Below are 21,907 nucleotides of genomic sequence, written 5' to 3'. Positions count from 1 at the left end.
ATTCTTCCAGAATGTAAGACCACACTACTATTAATATTACATGATTGTTGCGTTCAGAAGTTGTAGGTGCTTCATCACTGGAGATTTTTAAGAAAAGACGGACAGCCATCTGTCTGAAATGGTATAGAGTAGGGCTGTCAAACTTGCAACATGGCAAAGCTTGTTGTGGATCTGTTCTAGGCGGACAGGTATTAGGACAGTCAAGAGCCATTTGCTGTGCTAGTTTATTCTCTCCAAATCTCCCTGGATGGATACCTCTGATTCTAAACAAAACAAAACAAAACAAATCACAACCTACTACTTGATAAGATAGAAAAATGTGGGCTAGATAGCATCACCACCAGATGGATTCGTAGCTGGCTGACAGGCCGTACTCAGCGTGTGGTCCTCAATGGAACTGCATCTACATGAAAGGAAGTGTGTAGTGGGGTGCCCCAGGGCTCTGTTCTGGGCCCAGTGCTCTTCAACATCTTCATCAACGATTTGGATGAGGGGATAGATGGGGAACTCATCAAATTTTCAGACGACACCAAGCTGGCAGGAATAGCCAATACTCCAGAAGACAGGCTTAAAATACAGGAGGATCTGGACAGACTCGAACACTGGGCGCTATCTAACAAAATGAAATTCAATGGTGAAAAAAGTAAGGTTCTACATTTAGGCAGGAAAAATCAAATGCACAGGTATAGTATAGGTGGTACCTTGCTCAATAGTAGTAACTGTGAGAGGGATCTTGGAGTCCTAGTAGACAATCACTTCAATATGAGACAGCAGTGTGCTGCAGCTGCCAAAAAAGCCAACACAGTGCTAGGCTGCATTAACAGAGGAATAGAATCAAGATCAAGTGAAGTACTAATACCACTATACAATGCTTTGGTAAGGCTACACCTGGAATACTGCATCCAGTTTTGGTCACCACGATGTAAAAAAGATGTTGAGAGTCTAGAAAGGGTACAGAGAAGAGCAACAAAGATGATTGGGTGACTGGAAGCTAAAACATAGGGAACGGTTGCTGGAATTGGGTATGTGTAGTTTAAGGAAGAGAAGGGTGAGGGGTGACATGATAGCAGTGTTCCAATATCTCAGGGGCTGCCACAAAGAGGAGGGAGTCAAGCTATTCTCCAAAGCACCTGAAGGCAGGACAAGAAGCAATGGATGGAAACTAATCAAAGAGAAGCAACCTAGAACTAAGGAGAAACTTCCTGACAGTTAGAGCAATTAATCAGTGCAACAACTTGCCTCCAAAAGTGGTGAATGCTCCAACACTGGAAGTTTTTAAGAAGAGACTGGACAGCCATTTGCCTGAAATGGTATAGGTCAGGGGTAGGCAACCTCGGCTCTTTTATGACTCATGGACTTCAACTCCCAGAATTCCTGAGCCAGCATGGCTGGCTCAGGAATTCTGGGAGTTGAAGTCCATGAGTCATAAAAGAGCCAAGGTTGCCTACCCCTGGTATAGGGTTTCCTGCCTGAGCAGGGGGTTGGACTAGATGACCTCCAAGCTCCCTTACAACAACTTCTTCTTCTTCTTCTTCTTCTTCTTCTTTATTATTATTATTATTATTATTATTATTATTATTATTATTATTATTATTATTATTATTATTATTATTATTAAACAAAAAACCACCCGACTGTCGCAAGCATTCGATTAGATCGCGCTCTAATAGTTTTAAATATATATATATATATGTTCGTTTTAATGTTTATTCTGTTAGTGTGGGGCGGCATCACGCTCAGGTTCCCTGCCTCTCCGCTGTCCGACATAAAGTACGGTGGAAACCCTATTCGCTTCTGTGGCAGCGCTGGGTTCCCTTCCAGAGCATCTATCTCCCTGCCGAAGCCGCAGCTCGTCACCCGCCGCTCACCTGTACGCCAGAGCCCGCATCCCACTAAAACACGTGGCCAAGGCGCCCCGCCACGCAGAGGCTTGCTCGAGAGAGCCGCCGCCGGAGATCTTCCCGCTCCTTCCCCCCACCTCTCCTCCCCGCGGATCCTAAGGGCCGGCCGCTCTCTTCGCCCAATCCTGGCTGGGTCGCTCCCGCTTGCCCTCGCCCCCCCTCCCGCTCCCCCTCCTCCTCGGAATCTCCGGGGGGGGGAAGAAGAAGCCGAGGGGGGGGGGCGGAATGAGTCACGCTTGAACGAAGCAGGGAAACTCCAGCTCCTCCGCCGAGGCCAGCGCTATTAAAAAGCGCATGCGCGCCCGGAGCCTCTGCTCCCCACCCTCCCTTCCTCGCTTGCCCCTCTCCCTCCTTTCCTCCCTCCCTCCCTCCCTCCTTCCTTCCCTCCCTCCCTCCTTCCCTCCCTCTCTCTCTTTCTCTCTCTCTCTCTCCGTCTTTCCCTGCCGGCTGGGTGCTGAAGTTGGGCGGATGGCAGCAAACCAGCTCCGCTAGGGACCAGCTGCACCAGCCTTTTCCCCGGGACCGTTCAGTGCCAAGCACACACCACCAGGCGGGGGTGGGTAAGATGGACCGTTTTTTTTTTCCTCTCTGCTTTCAACCCTTCGCCTTGGACAAATCGCTGGCACCAAAATGTCTGCTTTATAGACCGGCGCCTATAGAGATAGACCTCGATCTCGACCAGGCGAACCGGGAGGGAGGCGAAAGGCAGGGAGGAAGGGGTTGCCTGCCTGCCTGTCTGTGCGGAGCGCCGAAGCGAGAAACTGGTGGGGCTGGCGGCGGCCAGAGGTGCGCGTCTGGATTTCTTGGGTGCCTCGGTGTGTGTGTGTGTGTGTGTGTGTGTGTGTGTGTGAGAGAGAGAGAGAGAGAGAGAGAGAGAGGGAGGGAGTGCGCGCGCACGCGCGAGTGTGTTCTCTCTCTCTCTCTCTCTCTCTCTCTCTGTGTGTGTGTGTGTGTGTGTGTATGTCTGTGGTGGGGAAATGTTGTTTCTCTCCAGTGATGCAGAAAGGGGTGGGAGGGAAGGAGACTAGGGAGAGGCTCGGCGTGGTGGCTTCCCTGGACCTGCCCTCCTCACGCTGCCGGCGGGAAGATGCTGAGGGGTTGGAGCGAAGGATTTGAACCTGGCCGAGGCAAGAAGGCAGAAGAGACGGGGAAACGTTGCAGGCGCTTAAAAGAGGACCTTAGGAAAGGAAAGGTTGGGGGAAAGAAAGGTGAGAAGGCAGGGGAGAGGAGGAAGCTTCCGTAGAAGTACAAGCGTCTTTTGGAGATATAAAAAGAGACATTTCCCCCCTTTCTTACCAGGAGATAATACAATGCTGGAACTTGCTTTGCCTTCCCCAGTCTCTTTGGAATATCTATAGAATCCTCTCCTCTCCTCTCCTCTCCTCTCCTCTCCTCTCCTCTCCTCTCCTCTCCTCTCCTCTCCTCTCCCACTTTCTTCCCCCATTCTCCTTTCAACCACTCTCTATAAGGAATTGGCATTCCTTTCGTAAACTATTCCTACAAACATCATAGAATTGATAAGAAGGAAAGGAAAAGAAATGGATTCTAGAGTAGCAGCCTTGATGTAAAGAGGATACCTGCACCCACAGATAACACATACATGCGCGCACACACACTTGTGACTGAGGTGGTGGGGCGCAGAGCTTTTCCTAGTGTCAACCAAAAAATACATTTCCTGCTCTTTCCAGTTCACTGAGTTTCTTCTGCTTGGCTGCGACCTATTTAGCTCCTTCTTCCCAACTGCTCTTCTGAGAATGCATGAAATTGGAGGAAAGACTTGGGTCCACTTAGGGACCCAGAGATATCACTATCACACACACACACCTGGACCTAGTGTGTGTGTGTGTGGGGGGGGGGGAATAGTAGCTTCTATAGAGATAGACAACCAACAGGATGCTTGTTTCTGATTAGACAAGAGCAACAGAAGGGATCTAGCGAGGTTGAGTCAAAATCTGCCACCGCCCTTTCCACCCATTGGAAATGGCATCTGAAATTTCGGCTACTTCACAGATTGTTTTAGCAGATTGTTGCTGACCACCCTGCTGGTATCGAAATGCAAAGAAAGGGAGAAAGGGCCTGATCTTCGATGGGTAGCTTTTGCCTTTCAGAATCTCCATCTTTCCTTCCAAAGTCAGCAAAGTCTGATGAATCAACACACTCTATTCTATTTGTAACTATCTACTCTGCTCCTGTTATTCCTTCTGTAGTTTCAGATTGCTATAATCTGCAGCAGGTTTAGACAGACGGGTGGCTCAAAATATTTTCTTTAAAACTTAACTTTTAGGAAATGGAATCAAAAGCTACTACATGGGCCTTTTGTGTATAGTTTCATTATAATCGGTTGTGTTACAGATCGTTCAAGTGTTGCAGTTATGGTACTATTTTAAATGCATACATTAGGGATCATATTCAGACTAATATGGGTGTGTTTCCCCAAAAAAGTCTTCAATTACAATATATTTGTGCATCACAGAATCTTACTTTCTAATAATGATTCTTGTTATTCTAGTTTTCATAGAGGCACATGGTAGCCCCTAGCAAGTCTCCAACCTGTTCTGAATTTGTTCATTTATTTTAATAGATATTCCTATAAAAACAGAAAGCATTTGAGCCTTCATTCATCATAGATTGGTTATAGTCTGATTTGGTTAATTTAATCTTATCTATGGTATTCATTAATTTGTGGACTTTTACCAGGATGTTTTTTCTTTTGTTTTTTTTCATATGAATCTTTTCTTATTCTTGTGGTAGTTTTGGCACTCAACATGAAGCCCAGCATTGGGTGTTGCAGCACCGTCATCAAGGATGGGTCAGTGTTGATACCCCAGTTTTGGTGTGGCTTTTGGTTTCTACTTTCTGTTTCCATAGCAGTCAGGTTTTTACAGGGTAGGGTTGTTAGCCCTATGCCTAACCCTCCTCCTTTATCTGGGCTTGGGACCAGCAACGGCAGCTTCTGAGTGAGTTACTCGGTCCATCCAGTGGCCACCTCAGGCAGAGTTATTTTCTCTTATTGAGAGTCCTTAGGGATTCAGCAGTCTATAAATGTAAATAATCACCGTAATAATATTCTACCATGTGTTCTGGTAGATAGTTTACTCAGAAATAGTAACTTGGAATTTATTGGGAAATTAATATCAATGTGGTTATTTCATTTCATTTTGTGTTGTCTGAAATTTGCCTTCTTCTTCCTGTCTTCCTTCTCTTGCATATTTATTCAAATGAGCCACACAGAGTTATTTCCAGATGGATGTCCAAAGGATTGCAATTTTAGGTTGGAGTTAGAAAAATAGATTCCTTTGTAATCCTTTTAGGGGAAAAAAAACAGATTAGCTAAGATTAAACATTCATGGAAGGGTTCTCAAACAAATTGTGTTTTATATGAGCGAAAAGTATGAATACATTTCAGTGGGTGGTAGAATTTGATCAGTGTATGATCAGAAATGTTCTATTCATGAGTTCGAGATAGCAAAGCTTCACACAACTGTTCCTCAATTTGGCAGTCTCTTCAGCTTGACTCATTCTCAAGATCTTCCTAGGTTCCACATTTTGTGTTTCTCATCCCTGTGTGATGTGTCACTTTTAACTACTTAGGAAATTTTGTTGAAAGGTAGTAGGTAAAATATTTATTAAAGAAAATGAAGCTATGTGAAGCATATGAATCAGACCTGTTTATGATACACATAGATGACACTCAACAGTGTCAAAAAGGCAAATGTTACATCTGAAACACCAATCAGTTAGATCCCTGACAAAGTTAGGTTTTGCCTAATTGATACTTTAACCCATTCCACTTTTTGCTAAAAGTCGTAGAATCTCCTGAGTTATAATTTCATGAGGTTTACTATAGAAGTGTCATCATTTTCCTTGTAATTCCCATCTCAAAAATGAGAAGTATAGTGGCAGAACATAATGCTTCTTTTAAACATAGACAATGCACAAAGGAAAGCATTAGACATAAAAATATTAGCTTTCTCTGCCTTGCTCAATACATTTGCTCTTAGTTGGAAAAATCCAATACTTTCATTTAATTCCCAATCAGGCCGTTGACTGGGACTCTTAAATTTAAGAGATTATAAGCAAGTAGCTATTGACCCTTTGTACTAATACTCTTCCTAGGATATATTCTACTTTGAGTGTAATCAATAAAGAGAGCTTTTAACTAAGCACTGCTACCTACAAAGGAGACAAATGGACTTATAGACAATTCTTGGTACTGTTCTAGGAATATGAGTGTATTTGAACAAACAGGATACAAGGGGATCCTAGATAGCAATAGCAATAACAGACTTATATTCCACTTCACAGAGCTTTACAGCCTTCTTTAAGCGGTTTACAGAGTCAACATATTGCCTCCAACAGTCTGGGTCCTCATTTTACTGACCTTGGAAGGATGAAAAGCTGAGTCAGTGAGGATTGAACCCCTGGCAGGCAACAGAATTAGCTGGCTATATTGCATTCTAACCACTGTGCCACCATGGTTCCTAGTATAATATCTCCCATACAACAACAGGAAAAAAACATTGATCTTTGGCTTTTCACAGTCATTTTCACGGTCTGCATTTTTGATTGGAGTATTCTAAACCAATAACTCCCAACCTGTATTGTAGAAACTAGAGACAATCCATGAAAATATTGCAAGTGGCCCCTGTAAGGATACAGAGTGTAATTTTATTTTAAAAAACTAAATGGCCAAAATGTCAGAAAATTGCCAAATCTTTTGAGAGGTTGAAGCATTTTGCAAAATTTCAGGTAGGAAAGCTGACATATTTTGAGATCTCATGATATTTCAAGCCTTAAAAAAATAATATGGAGTCTATGGACACTGCTGAGAAGGGTCATTGTGCTATGGTGTCAATAAGCATTATAGTGCAGATTTTTGGGTTATGCCAGAGGTCTTCAAACTTGGCCCTTTTATGACTTGTGGACTTCAACACCTAGAATTCCTCAGCCAGACATACTTGCTGAGGAATTCTGGGAGTTGAAGTCCACAAGTCATAAACGGCCAAGTTTGAAGACCAAGTCACAAGTCCACAAGCACTCCTTCCATTTTTTCCACTTAACGTGTGAGGTAGGTTAGGCTGAAAGAGGATGACCAAGTGGGTTTGTGTAGCTGAGGTGAACTAAACCACAATCCTAATCCTTACCCATGACACTACAATGGTTTTCTTTCACTCCTTCTGTGGGAGGAATTTCTACTGCATAATTATGCTATATAATTACATAATTCTGCTATACAAAAGTGTTCTCCCTAAAAGAGATTAGGAAGGCAGAGCATTAGTGTACTTGAAACATTATGTATAAAATAGAGAAGTTGAAGATGAAATATACATGTGCATGATTTTCTCATAGGATGTCATGTTTTCTCTGAAAAAAAGTGTTCTTATTTTCTGTTGGGGCATTGGCCAGCAGATTCTCAGTCCAGAAACTTCTTTAAACTGGGTGTAGGAAATGTTTTTTTTAAAACTCAACAGGCAAATGGACTATAGGAAATTATTGCAGTTTTTTTTAAACTCAACAGGCAAATGGACTATAGGAAATTATTACAGCCCATTTCTTAAAGGTGCAGTAACAAACATCACATCTGTCTTTTTTCAGTTCTGAAGTGTATCTATTTTTTGACACTATTATCAGTGCAGAGTAGGTAGTTACTAATACTTGACTCTTGGTGAAGCTCAGTCTTTACAGTTGACTCATATCATAGTCTTTACACTTGTTAGGTAATCATATAAACTCATCTTTCCAAGACCATTGCCCACCACAATGGACACATGTAGCAGTTCCTCTTGAGACTTGGATAATAGTGGAGAAAATTGAGTCTCACATCTGATGTTTTCTAAGGATTCTGCTGGACTCTCAGATGTAGCCATAGCAGCAGCCAAATCTCTTCTTGAATAACTTGTTTCTTCCTAGATGAGTTCTATTTGGGATAAATAGGATTCATGATTCATATCTTTGAGATTTACTATCACTGGACACCCTGACTGGGCTGCCTATCTTTTTGTCTTCAAGTGCTGATTATCATCTTGATTATGGCCTCCACCTAGTTCTTTCCCAATTTCACATTACTTTAGTGATGACATGCCCCATGTAACTCACCTCATTGATGATGAACCGTGTTTTGTCTTTGTTGAAACACCCATTGCCAGAGGACTCTCCATCACCTTCTTTAAAAGGTCATCATGCTCTGCTTTGTAGAAGCAGCAGTTATCAAATAGATCATCTTCAATATTTTCAAAACATTCATGGTTCTTTTCTTAGAATATTTCACTGGTTGATTTGATGACAAAAGATAATGTAATTAAACTGTGCTGCCCCAATGGAGAGCTCAGTGTGCACAGCTATGTTCATGTTGCATCTAGGGATATTTATTAATAATAACCTTTCTCATCTGAGATGGTGAAGATGGGGGGTGGGTTTGGCTCCTCTGATATTCTTTTCTGCTGGTATGGGGAACTTTTCTTCTTTGAATGCTTTGTTGCAATCTTTTGGGGCTAGATACATCCAAGAATCACATACTGTTTATCCATGCTAGACACCTTGTCACTCCATACACTTCTATGTTTTTTTCCATGATAGCAAAAGGAATTTTCCTGTATACATTTCTGTATTACATCTGTGGTTGTAATATTTTCCTGGAAAGCAACCAAGTCTTGCACCTGAATTAAATCCTCTTTGTATTCTGGCTTTGGGGTGTCCTATGTGTATCATGTGTATGAGAGCCATGGCAATGTGAATCATGCTGGTTAAGTAGCAGTGGCTGATTGTCAGTAATTGGGAGGAATCTGAGGTCAGTGTCTTTTGACTTCACATGAGATGTCGCAAAGGCAGATAGCAGTGCTTTGATAACCCACCCGTAGTTGCTCAGCAGCCCCCTGTAGCATGATGTTTGCCTTGGAACCAATGAAGTTTTGAGGCTGATCTCCAATTTTGTCTGCATACTATACCTCACTTCACAATGAACAGTTTAGAGAGTTTATATTGTCATTGACCATAACCTGAGTATATTCTTGGTTCAGGTTAAGATCTTTGTACTGCACATTGGGTGAAATGATTTAAACCTTTACACTTCCAGTGCGAAACATTATTAGCTAAGCAAATTCTAGGTTGATGCATTTGTTCACAACGATGTGTGATTTGACTTGTTGCTAGCAGAATATCCTATTCATTTGATAGTTGTCTTAGCAGAAGGATTGACTTTACCCACGTGATAGATAATCCCTTGACATACCTTTCAGCTGAGTCCAAGTTAATGGCATCGGCTCTGCAGATATGCCTGTGAACTTGGGACAATGGCATCCTCAGGTCAGAAGAGAGGGTGACAGACAGGTCAGTCTTAATTAAGACAGCATTGCTCAGTTGTGATGTGAGCATGTCTCTTTTGCTGAAGGCATGTCCAAAATGAGCAGAATTTGCAGTTGATAGTGTGACACTTTCATTGTTTTGAGAAACGCAGCAGGAGCCTGAGGATGGAATTCCCATAATAAAATTTTATAGGAAGGTGGCTCAGCCATTGTTTCTAGTTGAATCTGTATGTTTCCCATAGTATCAAGCTATCTTATGCCTGTTTAGCAGAATCTAGGCTTTGTTGAATGATAGCAGTGATGCATACATTAAGATTCTGGACATTTCTAATGAATCATCCAAGCATCTTGTCTGTGCCACGCAGGCAACATCAATAAGAACAGTGGGAAAAGACATTGCTAAGATTTGCGGTTTCTAATTTTGTTTACACTTTGCCAAAAAGTAAGTTAAGCCTCTTCAGGTTGAACAAATTTCCTGGTACCTTCATGAAGGGACCAAGTAGTTTCCTTGGCAGCAGTACAAAAGTGTTTGCCTTTGGTTATTTTACAACTCTGATGTTCTCCAAAACGGGGGTCCTCAACCTTGGCAACTTTAAGACGTGTGGACTTCAACTCCCAGAATTCTGGGAGTTGAAGTCCACACGTCTTAAAGTTGCCAAGGTTGGAGACCCCTGCCCTAAAGGTAAGCTTTCTCAGCCCAGACAGCATTGGTCGGGTTCTATTACACCAGCACAAACATTTGTGCTAAACGCTGAATTCAACATTTCAGTCTTTTTTTTTTAATAAGAAGAGCATTTTTATCTGTTGCTACTCATTAACATAGGGGAAATCACACAAAGCATCCCAAATAAATACAAAAAGGATGCAGGTTGGAGAAATTTGCTTTTACTGAAATGGCGCCAAAGTTCAAGTTGCAAATGTTTTTTGATATATTATGGAAATCATAAAAGAAAAGTACGTTTTTACATGCAATTGTCTGGTTCCATGGACCTGTCATTGTCCAAATAATGATCAGCAGTATGAAATTGCAGCTGCACCTTCTGTGGAGTGCATTAGCCTCCTTTTTCCACTTTTCTCAATTCCTAGGAGAAAAATAGTGCCCACTTACCTGCCTTTTCTTGTTATGTTTGACTTAAAGCAGGCCTTTCCAGGTTGTGACCTGCCGAGCTAAGGATATTGCACTTAGATTTGGTTTACTTCTTCTTTTTGCTATCTACTTTAGTTAAATGGTAAAATCAGGAGGTTGTCAAGAACGAAAAGCTAGTAACAAGGATGGTTTTTTTTGACCTGAACTTGAAAACCATTAATATTTTCTAGGAAGTGGAACAGAAGCATGTTTCCAAGTCTATATGACAATTAGCAGCTCCTGGTCAGGATACATACTCTTTCTCAGAATCAATGTCAGTGGCTGAAGGACTTAATGAGAAGGATGCTACTGCAGCCATGTCCTGTTTGTAAGTTTCCCTCTGTCACTGGTTGGCCTTTATGGGAAAGAGACTAATGGAATAAATAGGCCTTGCCTGGGCTTTTTATATTTTTACAGCTAATTAAATGGAAAATGTTATTTTTTTCTTTCTTTTTCAATCATCATGCATTGTGCTACAAAGACATTCGGATGTCCCGAATCACAGTTTAGAAATGGTCCTCTAACAGTTTTTAGAGGACACATTCTCGTGATGCAGCCTTTGTCTCCTTTCAGCCCACTCTTAATTGTTAGCTCTATCCAATTTTAAAACACTGTCTTTCCCAACACAATTCTGGGTGTGCCTACAATCTTCAAAATCTTTGGCTACCTACCAATTTCTGTTGAAAGGCTAATGTGAGCGTGGACATGCCTCTTCCATTCTGGCTATTAGCAAAGTCATTCTGGCTACATCCATGATCTTTTGGGTTTGGATTGCACAATAAAATATCACCTACCCATTAGGCTGCAAAGTTCTGTTCAGGTATTATGTGGGCTTCTTATATACTTGTATGTTCTGGAAAATTGTCAGAGCTGATATTAAAACACAGGTTCAGTGGTTGCGGCCTGTGCCCGGGCCAGCATGGCGTACCACCCTAGCACGAACGGCGCGGCAGAACGGGCCAATGCTGCCATTGAGCGTTATTTGAGATGCTATGTGTCTTACCAACAAACCAACTGGGTGGACATTCTGGCGTTTGCAGAAGTGGCATATAATAACGCTGGCTTTCTCTCAGGCCTCGTCCGGAGAGCAGGAAAATCAAGCAACCGAGACAAGTGTCGAGTTCTCAGGAACAGTTTATTGTCAAGAAGCAAACAACCTCCAAAGGAAACAAAGCCAGCATTGGCTGCTACCCGCAGCCAATGCTGTTAAATACATGTTGCATGTACACGCCCACGGCCCACCCGACCGCACCCACATCCGCCCATCCCCTATTTAACAAACGTCCCTCCCAGAAACTTCCTTTCATGTCCTGCCCCGGCACCCGGCACCCTCCACCCCCCAGGTAAGTTTCCCCACACCCCTCTACTCCCCCACCATCAGGATCCACCCACGCACCCCTCCCCAGACCCGGCACCTCCTGGCCCAGCTCCTCGGGCGTCGCCCCACCCCGCCACAGGTCCCTGCTCCGCGCCGCTGCCGCTACTCCAGCCGTGCTGGCCCGGGCACAGGCCGCAACCCCTTGCCTCGCACCCAACAGCTGATGGGGTCCAGGCCAAAGTTCCGGGTCCTCCGGTGCCCCGGCAGTCAGTCCCACGGCTGGCACGGGCCCAGGGCTCCACGAGTCCGCCGCCGTCACCGGGAGGAAACGACCAGGCTGTTGGGCGTGTGCGCGCGCCACCGAGGCCCTCGCCGACGCGGCGTGCGCACGCACGCAGCTCCCAGCTGCATCCCGTTGCTGCCGCTGCTGCCGTTCTGGTGCAGGAGCGGCCCGTCTCTGGCCGAGAACGTTGGAGCGAGGTGCGGCACGGGTAGAGGCGTGGGCATGAAGACGTGGTGCCAGTGAGTGTCGAGCCTGCGGGGCGCGACAAAAAAGGGATTGTTTTAAAAGATCAAGCTATTTACTCTTAAGAAATTGATTTTTAAAAAAAAATCATAGCAATGTGGTCTTGCAATATATATTGTTTTTAATCATTCCTCTTTCATTCCTCTTTTTTTGCTGTATTTTCTCTTGGAATTATATAATAATGGGCTGGAAACCTGCACTTCGAAGTTCTTAATATGGTTCACCAGAGTGTTACATTTTTCAGGGTCTTTATGCATTTGTTTGGATGTATCAATGCTCAGATCCATATCACAAAGGAGAATATAGAAATCATCTCCTCCCGGGGAGCATATGTCATAGCTTTTCTATTGTTTCCCTTAGCCAAATATGTTGCATAACTTAGTCTGGCCTTCCTAAACTGGACTACTTAGTTCTAGCAAGTATTTGGCTGCCAATCCAATTGCTTTTATATGTAGCATACAGTAGATAAAGGCAGCATCTTGCTGAGGCAACCAAATGATGGCCTGGTTTAACTCAGAAATTACAAACCCAAGTTATGATGCTATCCTTAAAACAACCTTCTGCACCTTTCAATGGGAAATCCAAAACCTCAGCCATAAAGTGACAGAATAACAGAGTTGGAAGGGTCCTTGGAGGTCTTCTAGTCCAACCCCCTGCTTAAGCAGGAAACCCTGTACCAGGGGTAGGCAACCTTGGCTCTTTTATGACTCATGGACTTCAACTCCCAGAATTCCTGAGCCAGCCATGCTGGTTGTCCGGTTTCTTCTTTAAAATCTCCATTGTTGGAACACCCACAATTCTGGAGGCAAATTGTTCCATAGATTAATTGTTCTGTCAGGAAATTTCTCCTTAGTTCTAGGTTGGTTCTCTCCTTGATTAATCTCCATCCATTGCTTCTATGCTGGGACAGATTTTCCTTAACATCAGCCTAAGATATAGACTGCATTTAGATTTATTGATACAGTCAGGATAAAATTGACAGAAGAATCCAGAGTGAATGAAAAACTCAGGATTTGAGAGATTTTACAGTAATCATGCCTTTCGGACTCAGGAGCTGTTCATCTAGTGCACATTTTTCTTTGAAGAAAGATGATAAAGGCTTCACACTGCAGACATTGGACTGGTGCTGACCTCCTTCGTTCACTGCATAGTACTGTTCTCCGCTAATTACCATTTGCAAAGTGGTATGTTTAGTTCCATTCATTTAGTTCTCATGTTATATAGTCCCTTTGGGAGGGGTAGAAATCAGTTGTTTGACTTCATTTCAGTAACAGGATAATTTCAGGCAGAAATGATAGAATTCTGTACGAGACGAGAATTGCTTGCAGAGAAAGAATGCATGTTATTTCAAAGCTTCTGTTTAACATGATTCTGATTACCCATTTTGTAAGTGGTTTCCAATCCTGGTAATCATACTTGGTGTGATATAACTGTAGATTGTTCAGAGCAGTTCATATACACAGTATTTGGTAGATATTCAATAGCCACATAAATAGCAGTTTTATATTTTGGGATGTAGAAGAACATACTTGTTCGGGTCACAATGGACATCCCTGTAGGGTTGATAAGCTTAACTGAACCGAACCCCACCACACATATATGTTGTGATTCAGGGTCAGCCTGTGGGTTCAGCACTTGGGTCGGACGACTCAGAGGAGGAGGGGGGTGTTGAAGACCTTGCTGAGGGGGTTGAAGATCTTGCTGATGATAGCCCTCAGCCAGGCCCCTCCCACTTGGTCACCACGGAGACCCAGCTGTGTGAGCCTGACAGTGTGGATGAAGATGACCCACAGCTGGCCCTGTTCAAGGACGCCCGACGCAGGAGGCAGTCAATTAGGAGTAAACAGAGGAAGGCAATGGGGCTTCTCGGAAGGAGGCAGAGAGAAGCCACGCCCTGAACTCTATATAAGGGGAATGTCTGGGAGGGCTGGTTGGCTGAAGGCAACCGCTCGGATGGTTCATGTTTCTTAAAGCTCCTGTTTCTTGGTTCGTGTCTTGTTTGTTTTTGTAGCTATAAATTTGGCAGGCGTAATTCCAGCCTCTTGCCGGTTGTAAAGGGGTTGTCCCTGCCTTTTCTGCAGGGCCGGTAGCAGGCTGGTACAGAACAATATAAGGGAGAAGGAATCCATTGCAAGGATCCTTGGAAAGAGACAGAAAGGTTTAAAAATTAAAGCTACCATTTTTATTGTGAAAGTTTGGAACTGATGTGACTGAAAATTCATCCTTCCCTCCCTCCCTCCCTCCTTTTTGTGGGATAATTATGAACCCAATTCTAAGGTCAGAAATAAAGGCAACCCATCATATTTATTGGGTGTATTACTTTGACGAGCACATTTCTTTAGCCCCGAGTTCAAATCATCAATGCAAATAATGAGCAAACCCAGAATGGGACATTTTCTTCTTGGACATCTCTTAATAATTACTTGATAAGTACTCAATTCATAACTACCCTTTCAAAACAGCTTGTCACCACATTATACACATATCTGGTGATATCTTCCTCCTGCCATAGTATTTTCTTTTCCTTTTGAATCATAAAAGTGCCATACGGAAAGCCAATAGGAATCGATGGTGGGTATCTTAGGCTACCCTCCTGCACATCTTAGGCTACCCTCCTGCACAACCCTCCAACAGAATTAAATAACCCAGCCTTTCCAATCTGATATGTCAGTTTTCAATTTACATAAATATTAGCCAGTACTTTCAACATGTCTGGATGGATGATTTGCAGATGGCTTTCTTTTTTTTCCATTACTCCTTCTTTGAATCCCATCCTCCCCATTTTCCCTTCCTTTCATTGCCTTCAGACAGCTTCCTTCCTCTTTCCTTTAGCTCAGACTTTTTTGGGAATCTCAAGCCTATGTATTTTTTTTTCCTCCTCCACCTTTCTCTCAATTTGGGATCCCCTGACCTTCATAAATTAGGTTGAGGGCCACATGCATAGATTGCCCTGGCTGTCTCGGGTGTGAACTGCAGATCAGTGAGAACATTAGATGTGTTTCATCACATTGCCAGCAACCCTGACCCCTTCTGTATTCAGTGATGTCGTAAGTCTTTTCAATAAATGTACTTACCACTACTTCGGTGCCAGGAAAATAAATTTGGACACCATCCCTATATCCACTTATTACTGAATAGATGTTATTCATACTTTTATAATGATCGTTTTCTCTTTAATTGCATGTTTAGCCCACCTATCCCGTTTCTTTTCATTGTCTTGTCTCTGTCTCACAAAACTCTTTTGTAACACATTTCCTGAATGTAAGTGCTTCTATTCCCCAAATTTCAATCTTAGCTGTTATGTTTTGGCTACATGTTTAAAAATACTTCATTTTCATAATTGCAACTATGAATAATCAACAACTGCTGAGGGGGATATGTGTTTAAAACAAGGATTGTGAGTATTACAAAGTATCCAAATTTAGTTTCTTTTACAATCTTGCCTAAATAACATTAAAAATAAAATCTAGTATTAAAAACAGGTCCAGTGAAACAAGTGACATCTTGCTATATTTGAATGCTTCCCAGGAACACAATCTGCATAGAGACTCACTGACTGGCAATATTCATTTCCTTTTTGATCTTAATCCATAGACTGGAAGGATGTACCAGCATACTTCCTAAGCCCTGGGGCCTCAAGCTTCCTTCTGAAATGTTTATTCTGTGATATTACAGTTATCACCATTCTTTGATGTGTAATTTGTTCCCCCCATGTATGAGTAGGAATGGACAGTTGGCAACAGATTTTGTAAGCCTTGAAAGCTGTTCTGTCGTGTCCTTGATCCTTGCTCTTGTAGACAACTCATCTTCTGAATTGATGGGTTCAGTTGGTATATGTTTGCTTCAATTCCTCCTGGTAATGAATCACCAATGGCCATGGTTCCTTTTTAATTTTCTTACGGGGTACAGCAGTGTTCCTCAACTTCAGCAGTCTGAAGATGGGTGGACTTCAACTCAAAGTTGAAGTCCACCCATCTTAAAGTTGGCAAGGTTGAGAAACACTGGGGCACAGCATCATTCTCTCTGGGATGCCCTAGCGTTCTGCTATCTGTCTTTCTGTTCTGCAGTGCCTATTCTCTGAAAACTCAAAGCCAGTTTGATCTGCAAAGCCTGTCTCTTGAGTTCTAACAATGCAGAATAACTTCTACACCTCCTACGTCTGGTGGTTATTTATTTATTTATAAATAGTATGTGGCCACCCACTCACTTTCAGTGATTCTAGGTGGCTTTCAAATAATAATAAAAAATCACAATATAAAAAGAGTAAAAACAATACCCACCACCACCTGCCAGCGACAACAAGCAATGAAGCCACTTGATCCTACTCGAGGTTCCCCAGGCCCATTGGCAAAATGGAGCCTAGCAAAAGTTTTATCAAAATGGGGGCCAGTCTAATCTCTGCAGGAATGCTTTCCAAAGGGAGGGAGCCACTATGGAGAAGGCCCTTCTTCTGGGTCCCACCTGGTGTACCACCTTAGCGGAGGGGATCCACAACATTCCCTGCCTCCATGCTGTGGTGGGTTGGGTTGATGTAATCGGGAAGAGACAGTCTTTCAGATAACACTGTTCAGCTGAGCCTCTATTTATCTTTCTTATGGAGGGTCACTTCCCTTTCTCTTGTTGAAACTCCTCTTGTTGAATATGCCACCCTTTCTGATCAACTGAAGTGTGGTCCTCTCACTGTTCCAGTCATTTTATATTTATGGAAAGGGCTGCAATGGCAAACCTATTTTGAGCATTGCAGGACACAGGTGTAGATGTCTATCCATTCATGTTTTCTTCTTAGGATGCTACCAACAAAAAAAATATGTTTTTCTTCTCATTGTACTTTCTCAGGATCTTGTGTTAGTCAGCTTTCTGATTATTGACCTGGTGGGGAAATTTGCTAGGGATTCATCCCGAGCAAACTGCTGTTATCTCTCCTTGTTTGCTGGTTCAGTGAACCCAGACCTACTTATATTCCACTTCCCATCTGCGGGCTCATCTTTTTATCCTGTTTACATTAATACAGAGGCATGTTGGTAACTGATTTAAGTGACATATCCTCCATCTCTTCTTCAAATCACTGCAGAAGTAGATTAAAGTTTTCTAAACTGTTTTTGTTTCTTTTCTCCGATTGAAACCTTGCAATTTGACAGTTTATGATGCTTCATTGATGATACGGTCAATGACACAGTCGGACTGAGATCTGCTGCATATCTCATTAGATGCTTTAGTCTGCTGTCTGTTTAGTCCTTCGGGAGAAGGGCGGTATAGAAATTCAATTAAATAAATAAATAAATAAATAAAATAAAAAAAATTGTCTTTTGTGACCATTTGGTTTCCAGGTGCAAAAAAAGACTAGAATCCTAGGTTAGTAAACCTGCTAGAAAGGATGGATGGATGGACAGATGGATGGATACATATAGAGGTGGACATGACAAAGACTATTGATTTCCTAGGAAATCAATGTACCAAAACAGCAAAAGGTTAATTTGATTGGTGAGGTGTAGGAGAAACCTGGGATAAAGCAGAAGACTGACACAACTCCTATCTTGGTTAAGTAAGCTTTCCACTGCAAAGCTATTTGCATGGTAGAGATATGAAGCAGAGAATAAAGGGGAAGACAGAGGGACAACAGGGCTGGGGAGGAGGGAAAAACATTTTCCTAAAGAGAAAAGGTTCTCTCAACTTAAAGATGTGGTTCCAAACTTGCAACATTTGGCACCAATCCTTTACAAGACTATAAGCCCCATGAGACTTGCATCCAAGGAGATGTTGCTAATTTTTTCTTTTAATAAAATTTGTTACTGAGAAGGTGATACCAGATCCCTGCTGATTATCAGTGAACTATTACATTCTGACATAAAGAATTAGAATTGATTCTGATTATTAAGGAAGATGAAAAGGGAGCATTTTTGTTTGAATTTTAATCTCAGGAGATTGGTAGTCCTATGAGAAGGGGGAGGGAAGGGAAGGGGAGAGGAGAGGAGAGGAGAAGAGAAGAGAAGAGAAAAGAAGAGAAGAGAAGAAAAGAGAAGAGAAGAGAAGAGAAGAGACTCACCTGCCTAATCAGTATGGCATACAATGTGCCAAAAAATACCCAGAGTTCCCCAACATTACTCTACATAAATTCTAGAAAATGATTGGTACTTGCTTTTTTCTAACTGTAGTTGTTTGAGAGTTGGTGCAGGAAAGTAGGGAAATATAGTATCCCTGTCCTCAGGTAGTCCCAAATTAAAACTGCCCATCTCCATTCCAACGTTGCCTGTCCTCTTGTGTTTTAGCCATGAGTTAAATCTTTCTTAATTTTTAATTCTTTTGTATTATTCTTTTATTATGCTATAAGCCACCCAGAGTCTCTGTAACAGTAAGATGGGTGGCATATAAATTTAATTAAAAAAAATAAAAACTTCAAGAATGTCATCCTTGACAGGCCTCATTGGTAAGGCACAATAAGGCTCAGTCATGAGGTCAGTGCAAACTGTGTTGGCATACTTTTTTGTTGACTCCAGGACTAACCTGTTCATAGGAAATATCCAGATTATTCAGCAGGAAGCAGTCACCTAATCACACCCAGTGCACAAACAGGAAGTATCCCAAACTAGGTAACATCAGCTTGATGTTAATACCTAAACTAGGTAATGAAACATCTGCAAGAAAACAAGCAAGCTCAGAGAGCACCAAGGGCCCCTCATATCAACCCTGAGCTACAAATATTCCCTTTATTAGTGTCCCTTGTATTAAGCAGCCTTTCTAGAGATTAACTTTTCACCTTTCGCAACTCAGTGCAGAATTCTTCAAAACACAGAACTTTTTCTGTGTATTTTTCTCCTTCTGATCTGTTAGGTTTATTGTTCACGACAATGGGAGAGACAATTGGACAACAGTTCAGAATGTCAAAGACACACATTCTAAGCTCACCTCTCTTTTCCCTCCTGGTCATGTGACCCAGAGCAAAGCACCTGCATCCCACTCTGTGCTTCCCACTTCACTCAAAAACATGCGCGCAGCACAAGGGGAAAGCAATAACACACCCAACACTTTCCTTTGTTCCAAAGAAGATCCTCGCTTTGGCTATTGCTGCGATAAAGCAACTGGGAAGAATTCCAGCAGCTGTATTGTGCCTGCTTTCCTCACGTTGTTTATTCTTTCCAAGCCAACAGAATGTTGAAATTATAAAAAGGTGTGGGGTGGGGTAAATCAGATCTCTGTCAGCACAAAAACACTCTGAAAACTTAACAAATGTGGCATAAGGTGGAAAGGTGGGGAAGAACAATTCAAGTTTTAAAATGGGGGTAACAGAGGAAAAAACAAATCCAGAAATACACCCCCCATGCATTCCAATGGGAAAGGCACTTGGGCAGCACAATAAAATGATACTAATTCCTCCATTCAAAGCCTCCTCTATCCTCCCCATCAAAGCTATTATTAAAGGACTGGAAGTGTGGGACGCGGTGGCTCAGTGGGTTAGGATGCTGAGCTTGTCAATCAGAAGGTCGGCAGTTTGGCGGGCTGAATCTCAAGTGCTGCATAACAGAGTGAGTGCCTATTACTCATCCCAGCTTCTGCCAACCTAGCAGTTCAAAAGCACATAAAAATGCAAGTAGAAAAATAGGGACCACTACGGTGGGAAGGTAACAGCGTTCCGTGAGCCTTTGGCATTTAGTCATGCCGGCCACATGACCACGGAGACATCCTCGGACAAGCGCTGGCTCTTTGGCTTTGAAACGGAGATGAGCACCGGCCCCTAGAGTTGGAAACGACTAGCATGCATGTGCGGGGGAACCTTTACCTTTACCTTAAAGGACTGGAAAGAAGTCCAGAAGCTGTGATCTGCACATGTTGCCTGACTTATTAACTTTCTGTTTCTGTTCAGTAAAGCTGGGCAAAGATGCTGTACAAAGTACCGTATGTTACTGCAGATAATGCCCCTCTCTTAGAAGGGAGAGAGTAGTTGCATGTTTGCTTCAAAAGCCCTTTCATGGCGTTGCACAAGCACTTTATTTTGCTAGCAGTCCAGTGGAAATAGTGTCTCTGCATGCACACTCGTGTAGAGGCACTGCGGACAGCTTTCAGAGCAGCTGGTGAGCCTTGCAAAGGACATTCCTGTTTTAATGCTTCAACAAGAAATGCTTTTTCACCCTGAAGTGCCTTACAAACCATCTCTTTTATATTCTGTGCATAGCCCAACCATTCAGTCTGAGAACGTTCTCAATTAAGTTTGAATGTGAAATAATGGCAAGATAGAATTGCAGTAAATGCTATAATTCATAGCACTGAGTGAGACCTATTTACATCTTATTTTAAAGATAAACAGACACTTTATACTTAAAAAATAAATCTGTAGTATTATGCAATATAGTTATTTCACAGTTTTTACACTTAGTAGTCTACCATCTTTCCCCTGTTTTGTTAAGTTTCTTTGGCCATATTCTGTTGCATATTGTCCATTCTTGCAATGGGCCAGACTAGTCTTCTTAGTTACCACGGTAGAGTTTTTGTAGGAGATCAAAATATGAAAAGCATTCTGCTTATCTAATTATGGATCAACCCTGTTTCAATGACATTTCTTTTTTATAATAGTTGATAGATTGTTGGTTGATAAATGCTGGAGAGAGAGAGAGAGAGAGAGAGAGACAGACAGACAGACAGACAGACAGATAGACAGACAGGAATTGATAATGTGGTACATTGAAAGCCTATCTTTCATTTGTCCTTTGAACATTTTCTAAAGACTACACTTGTACTGGGCATTGAATTTCACTGAACTGAATTTCAGTTCATATAGAAAAAATGCTGGGAAAGCTATTAATAATCAAGTTTGTATATTATTAGATATCCCCTGGGATTTGGTATTATGTTGCAAGTTGTCTGTTGCTTAGGGAGAATATTTAAAGTAACCTAAATTCCAGTAAGATACAATGTCCAATGTTTTTAGTAGCCCAAAGAATGACTTGTATAATTTATGTTTGCTTTTTCGGTCTGAACTTTCCTGGGGGAGATGTTTTTAAAATGATATGCTAATTTTTGTTGACTATCTTGCCTAATCTTACAGACCTACATAGAATACCTCTAGATCAGGGGTCTCAAACTGCCAGCCCGCAGGCTGGTTGCATCATATGGAGGCTGCGCCCACCTCAGCTCCAGCAATGCAAAAAAAGTCACCATACGTCATGACACATCACGGGACGTGGCAAGTTTGACACCCGTGCTCTAGATAATGGAAACATAATTGTTGTGAGCATCTCTGGCACATTGCTATATCATGACTTTCAAAGAGAGACAGAAAACTTAATGTCTATTTTGAAACCCACAGATACAAAAGTAAATTTCCAACGTAACTGTATTTTCAATGGAAGCAAAAATCAAACCACAGTAACAAAATCAAAATTGGAATTTAGGAATCTCTATTCTGGAAACAACCTTCCTTCCTTCCTTCCTTCCTTCCTTCCTTCTTTCCTTCCTTCCTTCCTTCCTTCCTTCCTTCCTGCCTTCCCAAATCTCCCTCCCTTCCATTTTTCCTTGAAAATATGTAATGTTTACTGAAATATTTTCCTTAATTCCATGAAGTAAAAGTGAGAATTCTACAGCTTTAGCTATAGCTAAGAAATAAATCTCAGTTTATTCCTAATACAGTATATCTAAGTTTACCTTTAAGTATTCTAAGAATGCTTGAAAAATGCAAATATTTTTAGCATTTTCTAGTGTGTTTTTAGATGGTTTACTTCTAACATGCCAGATTAATTTTATCCA

The 21,907-nt window shown here is 42.1% G+C and overlaps 1 protein-coding gene across 1 annotated transcript in view; it reads left to right on the top strand.

Annotated features, from left to right (window-relative positions):
- Positions 1-2,345: 2,345 nt before the first annotated feature.
- Positions 2,346-21,907, top strand: part of RGS17 (regulator of G protein signaling 17) — a gene marked incomplete at its 3' end in the record, with an annotated part of 60,375 nt that continues 40,813 nt past the window's right edge. The window contains exon 1 of the mRNA XM_083348125.1: positions 2,346-2,457. The remainder of the gene's footprint in view (positions 2,458-21,907) is intronic.

Source organism: Vipera ursinii, assembly GCF_947247035.1.
Source record: "Vipera ursinii genome assembly, chromosome: 1".
In the NCBI taxonomy this organism is placed as follows: domain Eukaryota; kingdom Metazoa; phylum Chordata; class Lepidosauria; order Squamata; family Viperidae; genus Vipera; species Vipera ursinii.
Note: the sequence above shows the minus strand (reverse complement) of the source record. Positions and strands in the feature narration are given on the sequence as shown.